Source organism: Cricetulus griseus, chromosome 4, assembly GCF_003668045.3.
Source record: "Cricetulus griseus strain 17A/GY chromosome 4, alternate assembly CriGri-PICRH-1.0, whole genome shotgun sequence".
Classification (NCBI taxonomy): Eukaryota; Metazoa; Chordata; class Mammalia; order Rodentia; family Cricetidae; genus Cricetulus; species Cricetulus griseus.
In genome coordinates this window covers 67,807,164-67,815,676 of record NC_048597.1, presented here as the reverse complement: position 1 = coordinate 67,815,676, position 8,513 = coordinate 67,807,164, and the positions used below count along the sequence as shown (strand labels likewise).

Here is an 8,513-nt window from a genome sequence, read left to right as displayed (position 1 = left end):
GGGGTGCACCACCAATGCCTGGCTTGAACCAGGCTTTTTGAAGGGCTGTCCTGTCTTGTCTTGACAAGGTTTGTTAGTCACTCTCTTGTATGTTCTGCTTGTCCAATTTGGACAGCATACTGTCAGCAGTTGAGGCAAGGGCACTTTCTTGCCCAGTGGCTTACTTTTGTTACAAAGAAAGTAAGCCAATAAATAAATAAATAAAAGTAAGCCATATTCTGTAGACCTCTGAAGTGTTTGAAGATTATCTAAAATATATCCATGTTTGACCTTGAAAACATTCCTAATGTGATTACAATTCGATTGTAATAGCAATTGTGACTAATTACTAACCTGCTTTTCCTTATTATCCTATATAGTTGGTAATAATAACTTTCAAGGGCTAGAAATTTGCATTACATTGTTAAATGAGCTGTATAGATACAATACCTTGAACAAGACGAGGAACATATGTACAGAATGCTTTAACAAAATTAATCTCAAATTTGTATCACTATACAAAATTTGAATACAATATACCAAAGTGCAATCCAGTGTAAGATATTTAAAACTAATAGTTGTTTTGGTTTAAAAATAGATTTAATAGGAGTGCGCCTGGCAGCGTGCAGGCAGTTCTGCGGATGGAAGTCAGCGAGGGTGATGGCTGCACCAGTCTCAAGTCATGGAGAGACTGGGTTACTGACGTAACAAGACTAGGCAGAACTGTTGAAAGAAACACGGATATGTATCATGTCCTCGATGAAGGACTTTGGAATCACTTGCTAGGAGTCTTATCTCCCTGACTCCCGCCATCAAGGCAGTACGCCTGATGAAGCAGTGCACATGCCTGTTGAGAGAAGCTACCCGCCTAGTCCCTACCGTTGCCCCAGTTGGCCCAGTGAGACTTGCTGGGGTGGCCTAACACCAAGAGGTGAACTGCCTTATTGAGAAAACCACCGGGCCAGAGGAGCTGCTCAAACTGCTAGGTGGAAGTTATAGCCTGCACCACAATCATGCAGTCCTCATACTCATCTGGCTCTCTTATCTGCAGTCTGAGAAGCCAAAGAAAAAGGCCTTGCTTGTAGAGGATGCTCGCTTTCAGCAACTTGTCAATCGGATTGACAGTCAGGTAACTTCAATCTGGCATGGGACCCTCGTGAAGCTGCTGGGGAGCATGTATACACTAGTGCTTCCTCCAAAGAGCTGCAGTTCGTGGAGCAGGAAGTGCGCTGGCGTCTGCAGAGGTTCAAGTACAAGCACTTGGTCTTCTTGGTTGAGTCCTGTACCTCCTACATGCGGGAATAGCACTTCCAGGAGCTGTTGGCTGAGCTGCTGATGCCCCTGGAGAGGCAAGCGACAGAGATCAATGATAGCTGGACGGTGGTGACCACGATGATGAAGGCAGGGCATCTCTCAGAGTCACTGATGAACCACCTGGAAGACAAGGGACTGCACTGGATGGGACCCCTGCCCCCAGCTTGTCCCAACCACATCAGCTGATCCCTGTACGGCTGTGGTTGACAGTGCCTGGAGCTGGTGGAGCAGTTTGGCCCTGATGAGCTGCCGAAGGTGTTAGTGACGCTGGCAGCACAGAGTGTGTGTGGGCGGGGGTTGGTGCCTCTGCTGTGGGCCATCTCCTACCACCTGGTACAGAAGCCCTTCCCACTGACGTAAGGCCTGCGACCTGGCCTATGCCTATGGTAAACTCAATTTCCACCAGACCCAAGTGTCCCAGAGCCTGGCTGCTGACTTCCTGCCCTTCTTTCCCAGCATGACACTTCTCAAGGTGTCCCCTTGCACCAAGTCCTCTGTCTTCCTCAAGTGGCTGAACCTGCCCTTGTTTGAAGCCTTTACTCAGCACCTCCTGAGCAGAGTCCAGGATATCTCTCTGTCCCACCTGGGCAGTATTCTCACTTTCCCCGTCTGAACTTTCATCCTGAACAAGAAGAAGAGTTCTTCAACTTGGTGCATGAGAAGACGGACTCCAGGCTGGGAGCCTGGAGCTAACCCTGCAGGTGGGCACTCTGTGTGCTGCAGCAGGTTTGAGAAGCAGAGCTGCAAACAGTTCTCCATCCTGGACTCCACACACAATTTCTAGGGAGCAAGTCTCCAAAGGATCAGAGTTGGTCCACATCAGCACCACCGCCCTGCTGGAGCACCCTCAGATGACACCTCTCAGAAGGAGCTGCAGGAGACACTGAAGGCACTGCTGGGGAGCACTGACCAGGGCAGCCTGGAGGTGGTTACCCAGTATGGCTGGGTGCTGGATGCAGAGGTGCTCCTGGATGCAGATGGCCACTTTCTGCCCCTGAGAGATTTTGTTGCTCCTCATCTTGCCCAACCAGTTGGGAACCAGCCACTGTCCCCAGGAGTTAAGGGATTGCTTTCCTGAGCTGGGAGTTCCCTAACTTCAACTGCAGAAGCAAGGACTTGTTGGGCCGTTTTGTCCCAGCCGCTGCAGGCTTCCTGGTAGTAGATGTGCCATCTTATGAAGGGCTGGATCTCAAGTCAGGATGGCAGAAAGGTGCCTGCCTCAAGGACAAAATGAGAGAAGCAGTGGCTGAGGAGCTAGCCAAATGACCGTTCCCATCACTTCAGACTGCTTCCCAGAGACCTGACTGCTCAGTGACCCAGCAGTGAGTGCTGGACAGGCCAGAGTTGTAACCCTTAAAAGGATGAACCATCCCTATAAAACCTTGGTCAGAGTAGTGGATGGCCAGCAGCTCCAGGGGACAGGTGGTCCTAATAAATCTTTGGTTTTGGTGGGGGAAAAAGCAGATTTAGTAATCTACCTTTTTATTTTATCATATTTATGTACTCCCTTTTTTCCTTTCAGAGTAGATTCAATAATATACCCTTTCATACTATCATATCCATATCCCCCCTTTTTCTTTTCAAAACAAGAGCACTGAATCTAATTTCCTTTGTTCAGCTTTTTTTCTGACCATTACCAATGACAACTTGTAACCAATCCCCTAAACAATGACAAATATCCATAACCCAATGAAAACACACATCACCCCCCCCATCTCTTGAGAATGTGGGCATCGTGTTCTTAAATTTACTTCCTGTTCTATGGGGGTGACGGTATCTTTAGGGGATCCTGAGGAAAAAAATTGAGTTAATTGTCAAGTCCTGGGAGAGGTATCATTTGTTGTCCAGTCTCTGTGTAATAGAAAAGTGCAGGGCTTGTGCTCAAGTTCTGGCTAGAGCAGTCTGTGAGGCTGGATTATCTCAGGTAGCCACCTCAAAATTGTACTGAACACTTTGTAGTCCAAAGCTGATCTTTAGTTGGTGTTTTTCAGCTTAGTGGTGTTATCATAGTCCTGGTGGAATTGCAGTTGTGGGGTCCCATCCTCCTTTTGGAGACTTCAAAGGTCACTGTTAGGCGTGGTCATGGTTCACTGCAGAAAACTGTTAGAGATCCAAACCTGAAATCATGTACAGGAAGACAGATGAAGCCCTTTTCTAGAATTAGTTAGTACTCTATATGACCATTAATATCATGTCAAAAGATAGATATATAATATATATAATATATAGTACATATTACATATATTATAAATTTTGAGATAACATTTATACCTTAAGAGGAGCTGTTAGTCAAAACAAAATCAGGGGATTATGAGATTAGTGGCAATAAAATAGTCCTATAATTTTGATTTTTCTTCTGTCCCATATCAGATGACTCTTCTGACATGAGACAGAGATTTTGATTTTTCTTTAACAAGCATGCTTGGGTCTAGAGAAGGAGAGAGCCATTCTCCAACTCAAAATCCAGCTTTAATCTTTAATTGGACTGGGACTACAAAAAGACCAATTGTATTATCTGCCTGTAGAGAAAGGAGAAACAAACATTAGGGAAGATTTATGAATTTTAATACTGTTGTAAATGTGATATACCAATAGGCCAATTTACTCCTTTTCTTGGGACATTTTTCTGGATGATTTGTCCTTTTCCTTCAGATGTCTCAGTGGTCTTAGGATTCCTGAGCTGGATGCCTTTATTCGCCTGCAAAGACAAAAACAAAACCCTTCCCCAACCCTTATTTTGGGGAAGTTCCCTTTTGGGAAGTTTTATCTGATCAAATGAAAAGCATTTGTTAGTTTTAGAGGTCAGTTTAAATGAAATGGCCATGCTGCTTGATGAACTATCACCTCTTCTAATTAAGAGGTGTCTCTTGTTCAAATCAAATCTTTACCAAGTTTGATTGTATCCGTAGCTTTTCTTCTCCTGTGGAAACAGCAAAATCCCTTCCTCAACTTAACACATATCCTGGTTTCCATTCTGAGGACAGCACATCTTCAAAGTACACAGGCTGCTTTAATTCTGTAGTTTTTCTATTGTCCCATATCTCTCCACAGCTGTTGTTCCTTTCTCATTAGCATTTAGAAAAGTCAAAGTTAACAAAGCATTATGTAATCTATTTTGGAGATCTTTATTACCCGCTTCTGTTTATTTAGCATGTCCTTTAGAGTTCAATTTGATCTTTCAATATCTGCTTGCCCAGTAGGATTGTGTAATATGTACACATATTACACATCTGTAATATGCTTTATATTGTAATAAGAAAAAAACTGTTTTATTTTACTAGAGACATATGCTGGAGCATTGGCAGTCTTAATTTGTACAGGTATTCCCATGATGGTCATACTTCTAAAAAATGTATGATTGTGGTGATACATTATTTATTATTTATTAAAGCTTCCCCGAGGATTCAGGAAGTAAAGTCAGCCACAAGCTATAGGAGCCAGGAACACACTTTTAATCCCAAAAGCCAGAAGCTAGGAAGTGGGGGGTACACACCTTTAATCCTAGGACTCCGGATTAAGAGGTAGACAGATCTTGGTGAGTCCAAGGCCATCCAGATCTACACAAGATTGAATTGGTCAAAAAGAGAATAGTAACTCACACCTTTAATTAGCTTATATACATCATGAGATGTATATAAGTCAGTACCAGAACTGAGTAGGTGGCATTTGTTCTCCAACCACACTGAGGAGAGGCAGCAGTTTGAGACTTAGTGAAGAGCTTGTGCCTGAATCAGTCCTTTCAGCCTGAGCATGAGGTGAGAGCTAGTGGCTGGCTGCTTTGCTTCCCAGCTTGAACCCCAATATCTGTCTCTGGGTCCTTTTATTTATTCGTGTTCTATGTGATTACAGAATCAGTCTTTTCAGAACTCAAAGCAGTTGCCCGCTGAAATCCTGACTAGGTATCAATGGTGTAGTGTACATATATTAATTTTCCACATTCTACAAAATGGAACACATCCCTCCACCAGATTTCATTCCTTTGAGTACCCTTTGGGTTACTTCCTGCAAGTAGTGGAATTTTAGTTGTATAAAGAACGGGTAGGAATTTCCTTCTAATTACTTTGCCTTTTTGCCAAGTGATGGGAAAAATCTTTTTTCAAACATTTGCTATTGGCATGATGTCTTTATGAAATTATGGTGTCTCCATCACATTTCCTATCAATAATTGATGAGTTTCCTCATTACCTTGTACTAGAGGGCCTGGCAGACCTGTATAAGATTGGATATATGTTATGTATATGGGATGATTCTTATTCCTGATTATGTCTTGTAACTGGATAAATAATAAAGTCAATTTTGTATCATCTTGTATAATTTCAGTGGTTTCAATATGCAGAACAACTCTTTCTGGCTTTTGGACAGATTTGTAAGGTCTTAGATGCACTCAAATTTTCTGATTTGTAACCTGCCTTTCCTGATTTACTGTATCGGTATAGATTGTAGGGGCTCCAGATATTGGTGTTTGTCATACAGTTTGAGACAGGACCCAGTTAGTTCTCTTTATAAGTTGAACTTGCTTGCTTTAGGGATATTTATTGTTATTCTCTCCCAAAAAAATTGCTGCAAGCTCTTTGCCAGGGTCACTTTCTGCCCATAATTTGTTGATTTTATCATTATTAAAAGGTACTATAATTTCTGCTGCGTCTATTCCTGCTAATTGACAAAGTCTAAATTTTCATTTTAGAATCAACTCAGAGATATTTTCTACATAAGCTTTTAATTTTTTTACTCTGTTTATGTGGTAAAAAGATCCATTCTAAGATAATATCTTCCCTCTGCATTAAAATTCTTGTGGGGGAATGCTTACGGGGTAATATGACCAGAATGCAGTTAAGCTTAAGATCCATAAAATCCACATGTGCATTCTGTAGTTTCTCTCCACCAAAGCTAACTCTCTCTCAACTTGAGATGATAATTTCCAGGGACTATTTAAGTCCTTGTCACCATCTAAGGCTTTGTTTAAATTAATCAGTTCATCAGGTTTTACCCCAAAAATAGGCCATAGATGGAAATTTCTCCAAGCAATCTTTAAATGCCATTAAGAGTCAGCAATTGATCTCTCCTAATTTTCACCTTTGGGGGGCTAATTTTCTGTAGATCTATTTTGCATCCTAAGTAATTAATAGAATCTCCTTTTTGTAATTTTTGGGAGCAATTTGTAATCCCCAACAAGGCAATTATTATTATTTTTTTTTTCTTCTTCAAACATTCTTCCTAAAGTATCTATATTTGAATTGGCTAGTAAGATGTCATCCATGTAATAGTAAAGTGTAGACTGAGGAAATTGCATTTGTATCATTTCCAAAGGCAGCCATACAAAATATCGGCATAGGGTGGGGATGTTTAACATTCTCTGTGGGAGAATCTTCCTCTGATAACTCTTAGCAGGCTGAGAATTGTTATAAGTAGGCACCATGAAGGCAAACTTTTCTCTTGTCTTTTCTTGTAAAGGTATAGTGAAAAATATTTTAAATTAATAACTATGAGAGGCCATCCTTTAGGTAGTAAAGAAGGCAAAGGGATTCCAGACTGTAGAGAGTCATTGGCTGAATCATCTAATTAACAGATCTTATATCTGTTACCATTCTGCATTTTCCAGATTTCTTTTTAACAACAAATACAGGAGAATTCCATGGACTGGTTGATGCTTCAATATGCTGAGCATTTAGTTGCTCCTGTACCAGCTATTCTAAGGCCTGCAGTTTCTCTGTTGTCAAAGGTCATTGCTCAATCTGTACAGGTTTGTCTGTCAGCCATTTTAAAGGTAGGGCTGTTGGTGCTTATGAAAGATCAGCAGCTGTTGTGACCTGTTCTTGTACAACCTAAATGGCCAGTGACTATTCTTTATAATACATTCTAATATTTTTTCCCAGAAACATAGTATCAGTTTATGGTTTGTTTCTGAGATTGGAGGAATGTCAATCTGGGTTTTTCACTGCTGTAACAAATCACATCCCCATAAATTCATTGCTATGTTAGCCACATTTGGCTTTGATTTTCCTCTCTGTTCTTATGGCCCTATACATCCCACCCATCTCTTGCTCTGTTTTACCTGAGATAAAGTTCCAGTTGGTGGTGCACACCTTTAATCCCAGTACTTGGGAGGCAGAGGCAGGCAGATCTCTGTGAGTTCTAGGCCAGCCTGGTCTCCAGAGCAAGTTCCAGGACAGACTCCAAAACAATACAGAGAAACCCTGTCTCGAAAAACCAAAACCAAAACCAAAATAAAAACAAGTTCCATTTCCTAAAAGCTGAACATTTACCTCTCAAAGAGGCCAATTTGGATGCCAAGATTCAGGTGCAATTATTGTTACATCTGAATCTGTGTCTACCAGACCTTCAATGATAATATCATTCATTCATATTTTTTATTTTGGTCTTTGTTCATTTGTAGAAGGTTGCCAAAATACTTGCTTTATGGTTTTTTTTCCTGAATTTTTTGTTCACTTTGCTATATCTGTTCTATCATCCAGAGCAGTATGGTTTTTTTATAATAGGCATTAAGTTTTTTAATTGCTCTGGGAAGGAGTTTCCTCCACAATGACAGGAAAAGACTGAACTGAATTTGGCATAGGGGTCTGGGAGAGTCCCCTCAAGGAGTATCCTGATGGCAAAGGGTTACTTTAACTGTCCCTTGTTGATCTACAATCATTAATATAATGCCTGTCTTTGCCACACCTTCTGCATAATCCAGAAGACAGGGGTGTTTTGTTTGATTAACCTTAGAAGAAACATTGTTTCTAGGAATGCCCTGTTTACATTTCCTTTTAAAGTTTGACATAAATGAAATACTTGACATTTTGATTTTTCTTCAAACTTCTGGAAATGACCTCTCCTATCCAAACCATGAGATTCAATATTGATTGTATCTCAGATTCGTTCCTCCAAGGATGCTGATCTTGACCTTGCAGGCCTAATTATCCTTTGCATTGAGAGTTAGAATTTCAAAAGCCAGAGATTCAATTATTATTTGTCTAGCTTCTGAATTTGGTTTCATCCTATTTACTACTGATGTCAATCTTTCTAAGAAACCAGTAAAGGTTTCTTTTGGGCCCTGTATGACTTTAGTAAATGACTCAATCTTCTTTTTCTACTTCTTCAATTCTGTCCCAAGCATTCAAAGCTGTTGCATGGCATAAAGCCAGGGTGTGGCCATCATATAGGGATTGCCTTTCTATGGTAGCATAATCTCCTTCTCCAAGATGTCAGTCTTGGGAGAT

At 41.1% G+C, this 8,513-nt stretch overlaps 1 pseudogene; it reads left to right on the top strand.

The window, feature by feature from the left end:
- The first annotated feature begins 808 nt into the window (after positions 1-808).
- LOC100775096 lies at positions 809-2,559 on the top strand (annotated as a pseudogene).
- The last annotated feature ends 5,954 nt before the right edge of the window (positions 2,560-8,513 follow it).